Source organism: Lissotriton helveticus, chromosome 5_1, assembly GCF_964261635.1.
Source record: "Lissotriton helveticus chromosome 5_1, aLisHel1.1, whole genome shotgun sequence".
NCBI lineage: Eukaryota > Metazoa > Chordata > Amphibia > Caudata > Salamandridae > Lissotriton > Lissotriton helveticus.
Genome location: NC_136065.1, coordinates 290,341,996 through 290,358,497, shown reverse-complemented (window position 1 = coordinate 290,358,497; position 16,502 = coordinate 290,341,996). Strand labels below are relative to the sequence as shown.

The following is a 16,502-nucleotide window of genomic DNA, read 5'->3' as shown; positions in this document are numbered from 1 at the left end:
AGACAGTTCTTATTCTTGTGGCACCGCTGATGCCGTGCTCACTGCATGTTGCCAGTGTATTTGATCTTTAAATAAAGTACATTTGACTGTACTTTATTTAAAGATCAAATGCACTGGCCGTGCATTGTGTTCCTTGTGCGAGCTGTGACGAGCTGTTTTCGCGCAGGGAAAACTTTGGATTTACAATATATATATATATATATATATATATATATATATATATATATATATATATATATATATATATATATATATATATATATATATATATATATATATATATATATATATATATATATATATATATATATATGCACTCCATCCAGCCCCCACAGAATCATCCACGGAAGAAGGCACGGACTCGAGGTAGTCGGGATTCGGCATCTGTTTATTCTCTCAGGTCACCCTCAATCCCCGAGATAAGAGAGAGATGCGTTTCGGCTTGCTTGAAACCTTTATCAACCTGGTTGGCGCCATTGTGACAGCATAATATATAAGAATAGTCCGGTTTGGCGAGCATGAGGGCTCTTAAACAAGCATGGATTGAGAGTGATTGAGTATATGGAGCCGTACTTTGCCTCCAACTACACTATAAGATGGGCGCTGTGTGCACCATAAACAAATGAGCAGCCCTATCCTAATCCAGTCACTTGGTCCCTACGCGACCCAGGAACCGCCCCCTCCCCACACGAGACGCTGGAAAGTATTTCAGCATCATCACTAGGCAGCCTGTCACTTTTCCAGTGCCAGCGGAGATGGGTAGGTGACTCGCCCCACTTCCTCAACGGATTGGTGAGTATAAGCAGACTCTGGGCTTAGTGTAAATCCAGTGACAGATCGTTGTTACCAAGTGGGGTGCTGATAGGTGGAACTAGCCATAAGAGAAACCGCTACACCGATCCATCGAACAGCGAGCTAACGGGTGAATTCTGAGTTCTTGGTTGATATGGCATACTCCGACAGCGGGAAGGCGGACTACCCGAGAGTGGGGGGTTCCGCTGCACGGTGGACTGTATTGTAACCATGTACTATCTAGATTCACCCCCCTGGTACCACTGCAGGATGAAATTGGGGGCTGTTGACTAATGAGTTTGCTATCCGTCAGCTGACACTGAGTCATGCGATTTGCGCGGGGGAAAAGTGACAACATTGCCTTGCCAGCTTGTTTTTCTCATCTGTCTTGCCTTCCATGTTTTTAGGACACCATGGTCCAGGTGTCTTGATATTCTGCCGGACACCGAATGAAGTGATACTTTCACTACAGATAGGTGAGTGGCTTGATAGACATATCCGCCCACACTAGTGGTGTGCTTTGAATGAGTGATTCGTTGATACCCTTGTGTGAAAACTTTTTTAAATACAGTCTTCTGTTTTTAACCAGTTAACTGACCTGTTTTTGGTGGGTGAATAATTAGCACTCACTAAAATACCACGTGCCACTGATATTACAACGCACTATCATATGTTCACAAGCAGGGTAGGATCTGGAGAGAGAGGTTTGGATATATTGTGACCCTAATACCTTTGATACAGTAGCGATTCCATTCTGTATCCCCTTCTCTTAGGTCACTTCATGACACTGCGGGAAACCTTGCTCGTAGTGCGAACACGTGGTAGGTAGAACTCACCCCCACCACTTTGTGTAGATAGATTCACTTACTAGGTCCTGAAGAATTGCCACAGATCAAACTGACCAGCAGGCATGAAACATGTTGACCTTTAGAGTTGAGCATAACTTAACTGAATCATCACATCAGAAAGCTGCCAATCTTCTTGTTTTAACTAGGTGGATAGCCAGACTTAATAAAAGTCATATTTGGACTATCCTACCTATTTTACTCATCTTTTCACTAAACCTACACCCTTTAGGCCCCTAACACCCACAGCATCAAACGGCGAGAAACAAAAGATCTCTGTTAAAGAGCCCCTTTATGGGTGCCCGTCGGGTATTGCAGTGCCGACCCGACAAGGAGCAGGTCCATATGATGAAGCATGACACCTAGCTAGCTAGGTGGGTGTGGACCCTAGTTACAACAGGAAGGATTCCTTCCCTCTCTCTCTAAGTTACCCAGTTTGCACACACAAACAGGGATTCCCAGATGATTTTTTGTCTCATTGGCACTAAGAATAGACGAACTGAATATCTTTAGGTAGTAGCATAATATATAGCCCTTCCCAATCACGAAATAAGTAAACATAGAACACATACTAAAAAATGCAACCACAATGTGGACCCTTTGAAGCATATAGGACCACGCTTCATGCAGCTGGGTATCAGCAATATTTAAGGTAAAGTATATTCAATTGTCTAAATTGCACAGTGCATATAAATATTTCGCATGAAATCCCATTATTGTGAATTACATGGGCAAAGATGATTTAGCATGCTTAAAATGTATATCGCTTGCCATGATTGGTTTATTAATGGCATATGAAATGCGCCGCCAAACTTCTCATCCTGTGTTTGCCAAAATATAAAACATAAAATATGTTGAGTATTTTAAAACAACATGCGGCTAAACTGGATTTGCCAAAATGAAGCCAGCCTTTGTCCCGGAGTGCTCATCACGAGCTAATAACACAATCCTCGGTTGAGGACCTTTGACCTCTTGCTGCTAGATCAATATTGACACCAGCAATGCTGCAGATGTCACAGTCTCGAATACCAAACACCAATTGTGCATAGGCACGAAGACAGGATAATAGCAGCCGCACCGTGGGGTCATACTACACACAGTGTGAAATCACGACTTGAATGGCAGTCTTCAAGCGCATACATTCCCATATGTATCTCTTTTCTAGTACAAAAGCAATTGTCAAAAACCCCAAAATATTTAGAGCCTTGTAAACGGGCTCCGTCCATTTCACTCCAAACTTCGTTTAGTGCCCCAGAGGTCCCCGCCAGATCAACTCCGCGAGCCCGCTGCACCGCAGCCGGGAACCTTCTCAGGGCAAAGAGACTGTTCGCTACAGAGCCTTCTTCCAGGGAGGGGGTCTTCTAACCGGCGACAGTCCAATGCCAGTAAAATATCACTTCACCTCGTGATATATCCAATTTTCTTCGGAAAAAGACGAGTGCAGACCTCCAGTTGTGCAGCAATTATTTTATTAGTCTCCTGCCATTACGCGTTTCAGCCGTACAAGCGGCCTTGATCACATGACAACGCTCAACAGTTTACCCCTTTTTAGGTCTCCTGGCGTTTAACAGCGCGTCAGCGCTGTGTCCGCCAGGAGATCTTTTGTTACTGACTCTGCTTCCCAGGAGACAGCACCTGCCGCGCGCATTTCGCAAAAGGCGATCGGCGCAGGCCACGCGCGCGCGAACGCGCTCGCCGTGGCTGTCTCCTGGGAAGCGCAAGCATACCCAGGCACACCTCCCCCTGCACGCATGCGCAAACACGCACACATACACGCACGGAGAGACATCCCCCCTCCCCCCCCCCGCCGTTGCACACACAGACACACACACACGCACACATACAGGCATCCCCCCCTTCCCCGCTCACCGGCACTCCGGACGGTTGCAGCCTCCGACCGCGGGGCTCTCCCATCGCGTCACCACTGCTCCTCGGCTCCAGGCACTCCGTGGGCGCGGGCTTCACAAAACGGAAGTCCCGCCCCCACCATAGGTTTCGTTTTTGGGAGTGCGCGCGCAGTAGCGTCCTCCGCCGTGTCAGCTGCTCAGCGTTTTCAGTAAAAGGTGCACTTTTTTGCAATTTATAAACTGCAGATTATATCAATTTTGTTAAATGAAACATTAAAGATTGCAGCCCAGTTTTTAAATTACCACTTTGTAAGCTTTGAAAAGTTCTTATCTGTGTTTATTTCTTAATTAGGATTTTGGCGTGCATGGAACAGAAAACCGAAAAGTAGCTTCAGAGCGATGTTTTTTTGTAGCAAGAAATGCAGTGCATTAGTCTGCTATTTAGTGCGTAGCGTGTTGACTTTGCGGGTGGGTGGAGTGGGAGGTGGAGGGGAGGGATCACAGTTCTGGCGCTTTGAAAAAGGCCATAAATATATAAAGTAAACAAGAAAACAGCCAACAAGTGTTCCGCTCTGCGGTCTGGAAGCTTTGTAGAGCTTTTTCAAGGGTTGAAATGTTTCTGGTGGTTTTATGTCTGTGCCAGTAATAAGTCCAAATTTGGAGAGACGGTTTTGTGTGGCAAGTCTGGTTATTAGCCTCGACAACCGTACATGGGGGATCTCTGGCTTGACAGTGCTAGTTAGTATTCGAAAGACTACTGCAGGAAAAGCTATTAAAACATGTCAATCATGTCTGCTGAATAGAAAGACGGCAGTGTCCTGTGCATTCATTGTGTGTGCGAGTAATACAAGCCACAATGCTACCATGACGGTAAAGTAATCCCCAGTGTCCACCCATGAAAGGTGAGCTGCCGTATGGCTTCGTGTGGCTGCTTGTTGCTTTTACTGTTGTAAGTGTGGTCCATGCTTTTTCAAGTGACCCTACCACCTGCTAGAAGCCACCTGTCAGATCTTGGAGCATGCCTGTATCTGACCCTCTTCTACAATAGAAGGCTTTGGCTAACATCACTTCGAGTGAGGCCGTTTTTCAAGGAGGACTTACACATTCAATCAATCAATCAATCAATCAATGACACTTGTAAAGCGCGCTACATACCCGTAGGGTCTCAAGGCGCTGGGGGGGGGGGAGGGGGGGGGGTGCCGCTACTGCTCGAACAGCCAGGTCTTCAGCTTCCTCCTGAAGGAGAGGTGGTCTTGGGTCAGGCGCAGGTCGGTCGGGAGGGAGTTCCAGGTCTTGGCAGCCAGGTAGGAGAAGGACCTTCCTCCTGTAGTCGCTCTTCGGATGCGGGGGACGGCGGCGAGGGCGTGGTTGGCTGATCGGAGGTGGCGTTTGGGAGCGTAGAAGTTGACTCGGCTGTTGAGGTAGCTCGGGCCTTGGTCGTGTAGGGCTTTGTGTGCGTGGGTGAGGAGGCGGAAGGTGATCCTTTTGCTGACGGGGAGCCAGTGAAGGTCTCTGAGATGTCCGGAGATGTGACTGGTTCGTGGGATGTCGAGGATGAGTCTGGCTGAGGCATTCTGGATCCGCTGGAGTCTCTTCTGGAGCTTGGCGGTGGTGCCGGCGTAGAGGGCGTTGCCGTAGTCCAGTCGGCTGGTGACGAGGGCCTGGGTGACGGTCCTCCTGGTCTCGGTGGGGATCCACCAGAAGATCTTCCGTAGCATGCGTAGGGTGTTGAAGCACGCCGAGGAGACGTTGTTGACTTGCCTGGTCATGGAGAGGGAGGAGTCCAGGATGAAGCCCAGGTTGCGTGCATGGTCTGTTGGTTTGGGTGCGGAGCCCAGGGCGGGAGGCCACCAGGAGTCGTCCCAGGCGGAGGGTGAGGGTCCCAGGATGAGGACCTCCGTCTTGTCCGAGTTCAGTTTTAGGCGGCTGGTCGTCATCCACTCGGCTACCTCCTTCATCCCTTCGTGCAGGTTGGCTCTGGCGGCGGCGGGGTCGTTGGTCAGGGAGAGGATCAGCTGGGTGTCGTCGGCGTAGGAGATTATGCTGAGGTTGTGTTTGCGTACGATGGCCGCGAGGGGGCTCATGTAGACGTTGAAGAGGGTGGGGCTCAGAGATGATCCTTGAGGGACGCCGCAGATGACTTCGGAGGCCTCTGACTTGTACGGTGGTAGGCGGACTCTCTGTGTTCTTCCGTCGAGGAAGGAGATGATCCATTCCAGCGCCTTGTCCTGGATTCCGATGTTGCTGAGGCGCCGTACTAGGGTGCGGTGGCAGACCGTGTCGAATGCCGCGGAGAGGTCTAGGAGGATGAGGGCCGCTGTTTCTCCATTGTCCATCAGGGCTCGGATGTCATCGGTGGCGGCGATGAGGGCGGTCTCGGTGCTGTGGTTGGCTCGGAAGCCGGACTGTGAGGGGTCGAGGGATCCGTTCGTCTCGAGGAAGGCGGCCATCTGCTTGTTGACGGTCTTCTCGATGACTTTGGCTGGAAACGGGAGGAGCGAGATGGGGCGGTAGTTCTTGAGGTCGGTGGGATCCGCTGTTGGTTTCTTGAGTAGAGCGCTGAGTTCGGCGTGTTTCCAGCTCTCAGGGAAGATGGTGGTGTCGAAGGATGTGTTGATGATGTCTCGCAGGTGGGGTGCGATGACAGCGTCGGCCTTGTTGAAGACGTGGTGAGGGCAGGGGTCGGTCGGAGATCCGGAGTGGATGGAGTTCATCGTGCGGATGGTGTCTTCGGTGCTGATCGGGGTCCAGGCGTGGAGGGTGGTAGTGGGGGGTGGTTGTTCGGTCATGGTGTGCGTTGGTTGGTTGTTGAAGCTGTTGTGTATGTCCGCGATCTTGTTGTGGAAGTATGAGGCGAGGGAGTTGCAGAGGTCTTGCGATGGGGTGATGTCGTTGTTTCCTGCGCTGGGGTTGGAGAGCTCTTTCACGATGTTGAAGAGTTCCTTGCTGTTGTGTGCGTTGTTGTCCAGCCTGTCCTTGAATGCTGTTTTCTTGGCGGCGCGGATCAGCTGGTGGTGTTTCCGGGTGGCAAGCTTGAAGGAGGTCCTGTTGTCCGGTGTCGGATCCCTTCTCCAGACTTTCTCGAGGGCTCGGCAGTTCTTCTTGGAGCTCTTGAGTTCGTCGGTGAACCAAGGGGCCTTCTTGCTGCCGGGTCTGCTGGGCGGGGTCCTCAGTGGGGCGAGTTCGTCCGCGCAGTTGCTGATCCACTTCGTGAGGTTGTCGGCGGCCTGGCTGGGGTCTGCTGAGCTGGCAGGAGGGTGCTGGCTCAGGGAGGTGGCGAGCTGGTCTGCTGTGATCTTGTTCCAGCTTCTGCGGGCGGCCTGTTGTTGGTGGTGGTGGGTCGTCGTTCTCTTGAAGGTGAAGTGGACGCAGCTGTGGTCCGTCCATTGAAGTTCTGTGGCGTGGCTGAAGTCGATGTCTGTGCTGGAGGAGAAGACTGCGTCGAGTGTGTGTCCGGCGAGGTGGGTGGGGGTGGACACCAGTTGCTTGAGTCCCAGGTTGGCGAGGTTGTCGAGCAGGGTGCTGGTGTTGCGGTCGTTGTTGTTCTCCAGATGGAAGTTAAGGTCTCCCAGGAGGATGTAGTCAGCGGAGGGGAGGGCATGCGGGCTGATGAAGTCGGCGATGTCCTCGCTGAATTGCGTGCGCGGTCCAGGGGGTCGGTAGATCAGGGTGCCTCTGAGGGTGGTGTTCGGGTTGGTGTGGATCTGGAAATGCAGGTGTTCGGCGCTGGTCAGGGTGTTGTCGGTGCTGGTCGTGAGACGGATGGTGTTCCTGTGGATGATGGCGATGCCTCCTCCCATCTGGTTGGCGTTTCGGTCCCTCCGGACGATCTTGTAGCCCTCTGGGATGGCGATGGCGATGTCGGGCGCTGAGGAGGCGTTCATCCAGGTCTCCGTGAGGAAGGCAACGTCAGGGGCTGTGGCGTCTAGGAGGTTCCAGAGTTCGATGGCGTGTCTGTGGACGGAGCGGGTGTTGAGCAGGATGCACTTGAGGTGGGTGCTGCTGGTGTTCGACTTGGCGGGTGCTGGTGCGAGGCTGGTCCGGATGCAGGAGAACTTGCAGGCGGGGCAGCTGAAAGGTCCGTGGGTACGTCGTGGAGTGGCTTGATGGCATTCTGGGAGTCGGCCGGTGTTGAGAGCGGTGAGGGTGGCGGCGGAGTACGTCAGGCGGGTCGGTCGGGCTCTTCGGGGGCCAGGGGTCCTGGCACTGGGCGCGGTCCAGGCGCGGACGGGCGCAGACGGGCTTACCTTTGGCGCGCCTTCGGCGCACCCGCTGCGCGTGACCGCTGCGCGTTCGCACGGTCGCCATTTAAGGCGAAGTGCGCGGGTGGGCGGAGCAGCTGGGAGGCGGGAGCGGGGAGGGAAACAGAAGAGAAAAGGGGCGGGGCTAATGGCGGTGGCGGGAAGCGGGAGCGGAGGGCGGCGAGGTAGGCGGGGAAGCAGGAAGGAGACAGGCACAATGTACAGAGGAGTTCAAAACACGACGAGAAAACGGCACATACAAAAAACAGGCAACAATTCAAGTCAAAAACGGGGGAAAAAACAGTAAGCACACGATCTTGGGCACAGGAAGAAACAAGCACAAATTACTGACAAAAACGGGCGAAAACCAAAGGAGAGCGCTCAGGGCGGCAGCGAGGCCGGCGCTGAGGCAGAGGCAGGCACTGGGGGCACACGCAGCAGCTGGTGGCCGTGTGGCGCGGGGGTGTCCCACAAGTGGGTCACACTCACCTGCGTCGCACGGTCGCCATTTAAGGCCAAGTGCGCGGGTGGGCGGAGCAGCTGGGAGGCGGGAGCGGGGAGGGAAACAGAAGAGAAAAGGGGCGGGGCTAATGGCGGTGGCGGGAAGCGGGAGCGGAGGGCGGCGAGGTAGGCGGGGAAGCAGGAAGGAGACAGGCACAATGTACAGAGGAGTTCAAAACACGACGAGAAAACGGCACATACAAAAAACAGGCAACAATTCAAGTCAAAAACGGGGGAAAAAACAGTAAGCACACGATCTTGGGCACAGGAAGAAACAAGCACAAATTACTGACAAAAACGGGCGAAAACCAAAGGAGAGCGCTCAGGGCGGCAGCGAGGCCGGCGCTGAGGCAGAGGCAGGCACTGGGGGCACACGCAGCAGCTGGTGGCCGTGCGGCGCGGGGGTGTCCCACAAGTGGGTCACACTCACCTGCGTCGCACGGTCGCCATTTAAGGCCAAGTGCGCGGGTGGGCGTAGCAGCTGGGAGGCGGGAGCGGGGAGGGAAACAGAAGAGAAAAGGGGCGGGGCTAATGGCGGTGGCGGGAAGCGGGAGCGGAGGGCGGCGAGGTAGGCGGGGAAGCAGGAAGGAGACAGGCACAATGTACAGAGGAGTTCAAAACACGACGAGAAAACGGCACATACAAAAAACAGGCAACAATTCAAGTCAAAAACGGGGGAAAAAACAGTAAGCACACGATCTTGGGCACAGGAAGAAACAAGCACAAATTACTGACAAAAACGGGCGAAAACCAAAGGAGAGCGCTCAGGGCGGCAGCGAGGCCGGCGCTGAGGCAGAGGCAGGCACTGGGGGCACACGCAGCAGCTGGTGGCCGTGCGGCGCGGGGGTGTCCCACAAGTCAAAGTAGTTTCCTTCAGTGCCAGGGAGTACAATGGAAATATTTTCTTTTTTAGACGAAAAATGTTTTTAGCCTATATATGTATTTGTGTGTGTTTGTGTGTGTGTGTGTGTGTGCGTGTGTGTGTGTGTGTGTGTGTATGACAAGGGCCCCTCCAGGTTCTCCAACAATTGTTTTAAAAAAAAAAAAGTCAAAACAAGCCTAGACAAAGCCAAAAGACTGGCAGCCAACACCAGGTCTGTTTGCTTTGCCGATGCTTGTTTATATTTTCAAAGTCCTTCCTTCAAGGGGCTGTTTGTTTTGCGGTTCAGTGGCCAGGAAGCTGTGAAAACTGCAGAGTGCAATACAGCATAAATCTCTTAACCCGTAATGTGTATGCGAAAGAAGAGTATCTCGCGCTCGTCCGTTGGTTACTTGAGTGATTGGTGACCGGCTGAACTCATTTCCCATTGAGTAGCTGCTCGGAAGCTCCTCGGCCGTTGCTGATGTCATGAGGGACTGTAGTGTCTTGTGCACGGCTTGCAGAAGCGACTGGTGTCTGCTTTGTTCTGCAAACGTACCGAAGGCATTCTAGTAAACTGTTCTCTGCAAGCCAAATTCGTCATGTTCTAATGTCACGTTGATAAATGGCTCTAAAACACGCTTTTTTTTTTTTTGCACCAAAACTCTTCACGGATTTCTCCCTCCAAGCGTGTAAATATGACAATAGTTCCATTTAGTTTTTTGGGACATTTCCCCCTGACACCATAATCAGCAGTACGTTTAGCTAAAATTGGTAAAGTCTAAATGCATTCATTATTTGTCGCAATAAAAATTGGTCATTACCGTTTAGTTTACTTCTGCATCAGACTGCCTAAGCTATTAATTGCTGCTCATGTTATCAATAGAAATGGGCAGTGGGTCGGCCTCATCAACCCATGGGGCTCTTTTGCGTAAGCCCCCTTCAGCCATTGCGCCAGGAAAGTGTCTGACAAATGTACATAAGCTATTGCCATTATAAATTACAATAACTTTTATTTAAGTATTAATTATTAAAAAAAAATAAAAACCATTGTTATTTGTAATATCAATACATGTAAGTCACGTAAATACAACACATATTGCATTACAAATGCTATAGGTGTCACATTTGCGAAAGTGAGAACTATTGGCATGGTAAATGACAAAGCTATTAATTTCGCTATTTTCAAAAACAAAACTTAAATAAAAAATTTGCCATTTACAATACCAATAGCTCAAACTTTCCTAATAGGAGACCTATTGCATTCCGCCGTGTCTGTCTCCTGGGAAGCGCCAACATTTACAGGCACACCTCTCCCTGCACGCATGCGCACACAGAGACACACACGAGCACACCTACACACACGCACGCACACACACATACAGAGACCCCTCGCCGTCGCATACATACATACAAGCGCACCCCCCCAAACCCCACTTACCGCCAATTCTACACTTCTGCAGCCTCCGCGGGGCTCCCCCTCGGCCATGGGAGCCCCGTGTCACCAGCACTGCTTCCTCTCCATGGGTGCGTGCGCGGGCTTCCGAGGACGGAAGTCCCGCCCCACGTAAGTCACGCCCCATGCAAGGTTTCTGTTTCGCGCTATAGCCTGATCCGACCCAGGGGAGGGCTCAAGCAGCGTGGAGAAGTATGTCGTCGTGACACAGCAAGGCAGGATTCACCTGCCGTGCCTCCAGAAGGGGGGTGGGGGGGCATATGGCAGCGGGCAGGGCCAGCTAGATCTGCCAGTGGCAGCTTCTCCTGGTGAATTGCATTGGAAATCTGCCTTTATTGTAAATGCCACTGACTGGCACAGGATTCGCAATCCAAAGACGTGGAAATACATTCAGAATATTGTTTAATTGAAATCCGCTCCGTGTGTTATGTTTTTTGGAGCACGTCTCCTTCTGAGGTTATCAGAATTTTGTCAGTGGAAATTCTAGCAACAGTTTTCTTTTAATCAGTAGGCCACAGATAAAGGCAGACCGTCTGTCCATTTGACCTGACATCTGTAACCCTAGGTGACATTGATCCGGTGCTGCCCTGTGAAATTTCGAGTTTTGGTCGGATGATGTTGCTTGATATTTGTGGAGGTTCCTGCGGCGACGTTGTGCAGCTTCTGTGAATCTAGGTCAAATTGGATAAGTGCTGCCAGGTTGTAGATGTGCATGCAGGCCGGGTGCTCCTATGTAGTACTTCTGGATGTTAGCTGGGTGCTCCCAAGTGTTAGTTGTTGATAAATCCAAGTGCTAGTTGTGTACATTGCGGGTACTTCCATGTAGTAGCTGTGACTTAGTGCGGTGATGCTATGTGATAGTTATGTATATTGGCAGGGTAGGCCATGTTGTGAAGGTTGGTCCGTTGCTACCATGTGATTGCTGTGGATATTGACAACTGCTGTGGCATTCATAGTTGTGGCTATTGGCCTAGTGGTTACGTATGCTAGTTGGGGTTGTTTGAGTGGTAATTCTATGTAGTTTGAATGTTGGTCTGTTGCTACCATGTGACTGCTGTGGATATTGACAGCTGCTGTGCATCCGTAGTTGTGGATATATTGGCCAGGTGATTACATGTGGTAGCTGTGGTTGTTTAAGGGGAGATGCCATGCAGTTCTGATTGTTGGTCTGATGTTACCATGTTGTTGTGAATGTTGTCAAGTGCTTTCATGTGAGTGTTTGCGGAACAATGCCATGTGATAGTTGTTGAAGTTAGCAGGGAGATTTCATGTTGCTGTGGATGTTGGGCGGGTGCTACATTTGAGTTTTTTTGTGTATATTGATTGGTGCTGCCACATCGTATTTGTGGAAATTGACTTTGTTACTTTGTGAATACCAGGACAATGGGGAAGAGTGCCTGTATTTCTGGATGCTGGTTGTGTACTACCATATGAGTGTGAATGTTGGCAGGATCTTCCATGTATTATTTGTGGATGTTAGCGGGATGGTGTCAAAAGGTAGCTGTGGATGTTGGATCAGTACATCCAAGTGGTACATTTTTATGTTTGATGGGTAATCTCATGTAGTAGTTGTGGATGTTGGCTGGAACACCATGAGTAGTAATTTTGATATTTGTTAGGTGACCGCTTTGTTTTTTTAAATATAGATATTGGTCATAAATCCAAGCATGCCTGTCCTTTTAAGGCCTCATTATTTTTTTTACCTGTGAGAGGTAAAGGGGAGCCCCCAGAGCCGCTCACATTCCCCAGCGCGGCTCGCTGTCAGGAGCGGGGACGGTGGGGCAGGAAAATGCACCCAAGCAAAACTCTATTGCTCGGTGCAGAGCTGTTCTCAGGCTCACTGGTAAGTGGGGATCATTCCCATGGCCTTTGGCAAAATGGCAGGCGGGATCGTCTCAACGCGAGTTTAAGCTATTGGCATTGGAAATGACAATGCCTTTCATTTATGTTTTAAAAACCAAAACATAAATAAAAGGCCTTGTCATTTGCAAATCATCTTTATACAACAATTCAGAGTTTGATAAAAAATTAATGTAACACATTGTAATATACAATGCCAATAGCTTAAACTTTAAAGCTGGGAGACCTATTGCATTGTAAATGCTTGTTTTAAAGTGCTAGTGCCTAATTAATTCATGAAAATAGAAAACATACTCGGCTCTACTCGATGTAATACATGCATCAATGCTTATAATGATTTGAAATTACAACATTGAATCATTCAAACTATCAACATCAAATATGTTGACAATAATATAAATATGAATATTATATGTAATCCAATATGGTCATACCAAAATGAAATATCGGCATGAATGCCTCATTGCTCAGAGCTCCAAGTCAATTTCATGAATTTTCTTTGATCGTGCAAAATCATTTAAAAAAAGTGCTTCCTAACCGTGGAAAGAATTATTATCCCAAAAAACATTGAAGATATATAAAGTTTCAAAAACACACTGATACCCAGAACATTGAGTCACTAATTCTTTACATGGTAATATATTCAGATAGGCTAAAATAATGCCATTACTGATTGGACACGGTCCACTTTCTTGAATTTTTCAGTATAATTACTCAATGCATCCTATTAGCATTGATAGACCCTTTCTATTGTCCATAATAAATAAGTAAAGTGACTTGTGCTACAGTACGTAAAATTGAAGTGCCTAATGCCTTAAAGTGCAAATTGAGAGAACTGGAGATTCAAATTAATGAATATGTGCAAAAATACAATAAAGATACCGGAATCAAATCTCATAACAAAATATCATATCAAATTTTCATGATTTCCTATTTTCATAGTGGAACATGTCGGCCAAGGAAACAGTTGATATATAGATACAATGTAGTGATCATACAAACTATAAAACTCTATTAAAAATGACTGGAAATAAAACACAATGGTAAAACCCTATGTTTAAATACCAATCATTAAAACCAAGTTAATATAGACATTGTATTAAATAATTCACCTTTTAAGAAACATTCTGTTATCACAATTTAATAAAAGACCTAAACCAATCTTGAGACATTAAATTCTACCCACTGGTGGTTGACTGATTATATGCTATGGCTAAGAGGAGACTTATTATTGCTCATAAAAATGAGTGGAGATCTTCCGTAGTATTCAGCCCGCCCGGATACTTAAGAGTCGAAACTCTAGGATGTAACTAGTCTCGAGGCGTCTCAATCTGGCTCCTCTAGCACCCCCTCTTTATGTGATAGGGATGGCCTCTATAGCAAAACATTTAAAATGTTGTGGGTCACTGCCATGGACAGTTTGGAAATGTCTTGCTACCAGGTAGTTTTGATCCTTATTGGTTATCGCCTGAATATGTTGCAGAATTCGTTTGTGGACTGTCAGTTTGGTACTCCCTATGTATTTCAGGTGACAATCACACTCTAAAACATACACAGTATATTCTGTCTTGCACGTTAGGTGTTGTTTAATTTCCTTGACTTTGCTAGAGAAAGCAGTTGTAAACGTTTTTACATTGGTTCCAAACTGGCAGGCCTTACATGACAGACATTTCAAAAAACCTTTCCTTATCGTCAACCACATATCTTTCCGGTAACTCTCTTGGCTATTGTTGACCAACATGTTCCCCATACTCATAGTCCTTCTAAATGTAATAGAGGGATTGGAGGGCTTCTGGCTACCGATCACAGGATCTTCTTGGTTAAAATGGCAGTTGCGTCTTATAATGCTCCTCAGTTGTTTCTCCTGCTTCGAGTATGTCAAAATAAATCTTACGGTTGTGTGCCCTCAACATCTTTTTGGGATGATTTGGTGTTATAGGCAAGAAGATCCTCTCTAGCCCTCTCTTAGGATCTTCTGATAGCTGCATCCAAAATACCTGTACTATAACCCCTAGCCAGAAACCTCTCACGGCTTTCAATTGGCTTCATCCTAGCATCCTCTGAATTACTACAGATACGTCGGATGTGGAGCATCTCCCTGTAGGAGATGTGGAGGATGGGCACTAGACGCGTGTAAAACCGTATTGCCAGCTGTAGGCTTTCTAAAAAGGGTGGTAGTTAAGACATTATTTTCTACTAAAATCTGAACATCTAAAAAGGTCACAGAGTGCCTGCTGAAAGTAGAGGTGAATTTAAGATTGAAATCATTTTGATTGATCTCATCTATAAAATTTGCGGCACTTTCTTCGCTTCCTCGCTATACAAAAAAAGAGATCGTCAATGAAACGCAACCAAGAGAAAACGTTAGTGGCATATATTTGTTTGTACTTCCGCATGAGGACCAGTTCCTCCCACCAGCATATAAACAGACAAGCACAGGTGGGGGAGAAACTGGCCCCCATTGCGACTCCCTGGATTTGCTGATAAAACTGGCCATTAAAAAGAAAAAAAAATTTCAAGACTAAAAAGCAACATATCTAACAACATCGGTGAATTTTGTGCAAACATCATTGGTCTTGAACTCAAGAAGTACTCCACTGCTCGTAGTCCATCTTTGTTTCTGATACACGTGTATAATTCACAAATATCAAGTGTAATAAGTAACAAATCTGTATCCCAACACAAGTCTTTGATTTTATTTAAAAAGTCACCTGTGTCCTGGACATATGACTTGAGTTGTTTCATTTGCATGTGCAAGAAAAAGTCTATATACCTTGAAAGATTTTCTAATGGCCCATCGCAAGCAGCAATGATGGGCCTGCCTGGTGGGTTCTCAAAGTTCTTTTGGACTTTATGTATAAAGTAAATGGTTTGGACCAAAGGATGTTCTTTTCTAATGAATCTGTACTCTTCCCAACTTAAAAGCCCCAGACTTTTCCAGGCTAGCAATTTCTTGATTAGAGAATCTTGAGTGCTTTTATATTTGATTGGTGTACTTTTTCTATAACATTGGAGGTTGTTAAGCTAACTGTATGCCTCCTTCATGCAATCTTCCATAGGCCAAAGGACAATATTTCTGCCCTTATCCGAGGTTCTTATGACCACATTTTCTTTTTGTAATTTACTGGTTGTATTTTCTTTCTCTGTTAGTATATGTTTTTCTTGATCTGTTGATCTTTATTTGGTTTACTACATGTTCACTAAAAGTATCCAGGCCGTCACGGGCCATGAGGGGAACAAATTTCGATTTCATTTTAAAAGGTGTTTCAGGTCTGGCCTGTTCCCCGAGAGAGGGCATGTCCTGGCTAATTGATCTCCACTTTCCAGTTGGCCCAGGTCCCGATATAAGCCTATATCTGAGACCAATAGCCCCTGAGTATCCTTACTGGTTGTGGCAGTTGTATTTGAAACAATTGAATCAACTGTAGACCTTTGTTGATGGAATTTTTTAAGTTTTAATTTTCTAATGAATTGATAAACATTTGCTTTCATTCTGGTATACTGAAAATTAGATTCCGGGCAGAAGGACAAGCCTAGGGATAGTACCTGGGTTTCTGCTACTGACAGGTTGATGTTTGCTAGGTTCACTATGGTGTTTGCCTCCTGTTTATCTATTCCACTGTCAGTGCATGATGACCTCTCAGTGATTTGCCGTATTCCGTTTCACCCATCCCCATCTCTTGGGCTCTCCCTTTCCTGCAGGCCTGGCGTCTCCCCCTTCTCCTTTGGGATTTTTGATTTGGAACTGATCCCTGGTTGCGAGGCTTTAAAGTGTCCCTCCTGCCCCGTTTTAAAATGTCTAATTCTTCCCCCAATGTAAGCTTGATTCCTCCACGTTCCACATTCCTTCGGGTGTTTTCATTGTCAGATCCACTTTCCGGTACTGAGCTCGTCTCCGAAAGTGGTGACAGTTCGACACGGTGTTTTTCTACTCGATTGTCCCCCAAGCTATGTTTATTGGCAGTCGCTGCCCTTAACGAGTCGTAGCGCCGGGCAAACGTGAAAATGTGGCCATTGACATAATCATCGCAATCCCTTTTGAATTTGTATGCTTTTTGCACCTTTCTTTTTTTTTTCCTCCTTTGCCAGTCTAATGGTCAT

At 47.8% G+C, this 16,502-nt stretch overlaps 1 long non-coding RNA gene across 1 annotated transcript in view; it reads left to right on the top strand.

Moving 5' to 3' along the window:
• The first annotated feature begins 1,163 nt into the window (after positions 1–1,163).
• Positions 1,164–16,502, top strand: part of LOC144753121 (uncharacterized) — a 45,717-nt gene continuing 30,378 nt past the window's right edge. The window contains exon 1 of the long non-coding RNA XR_013594205.1: positions 1,164–1,268. This is a non-coding gene — a long non-coding RNA (uncharacterized LOC144753121). The remainder of the gene's footprint in view (positions 1,269–16,502) is intronic.